The following is a 296-nucleotide window of genomic DNA, read 5'->3' as shown; positions in this document are numbered from 1 at the left end:
TGATCAGTTATAACCAGTTTTTTACGTCATTTTGACGTGAGTCTGTTACTTGGGCTGTTTCTTGTGTCGTTCACCTTACCTACTGCGTCACTGTCACTTTGATTGAGAGACGCTTTATATTGTGTACATATGGTATATCCACATACGAAAGCATATAATTTATTTAAAAGAAGAGAGTAGATTCTTTTAAAATATGTTTTAAAAAGTATGTAGAAAGTATATTTAAAAAATATTTACATGTTTTAAAAGTAAGTAAAATAAATTATTATGTAAATTTAAATAAATTTTTTTTTGAT

This window comes from Odontomachus brunneus, unplaced genomic scaffold (genome assembly GCF_010583005.1).
Source record: "Odontomachus brunneus isolate Ranch 3 - 2012 unplaced genomic scaffold, Obru_v1 Obru_scaffold_001, whole genome shotgun sequence".
In the NCBI taxonomy this organism is placed as follows: Eukaryota; Metazoa; Arthropoda; class Insecta; order Hymenoptera; family Formicidae; genus Odontomachus; species Odontomachus brunneus.
Note: the sequence above shows the minus strand (reverse complement) of the source record.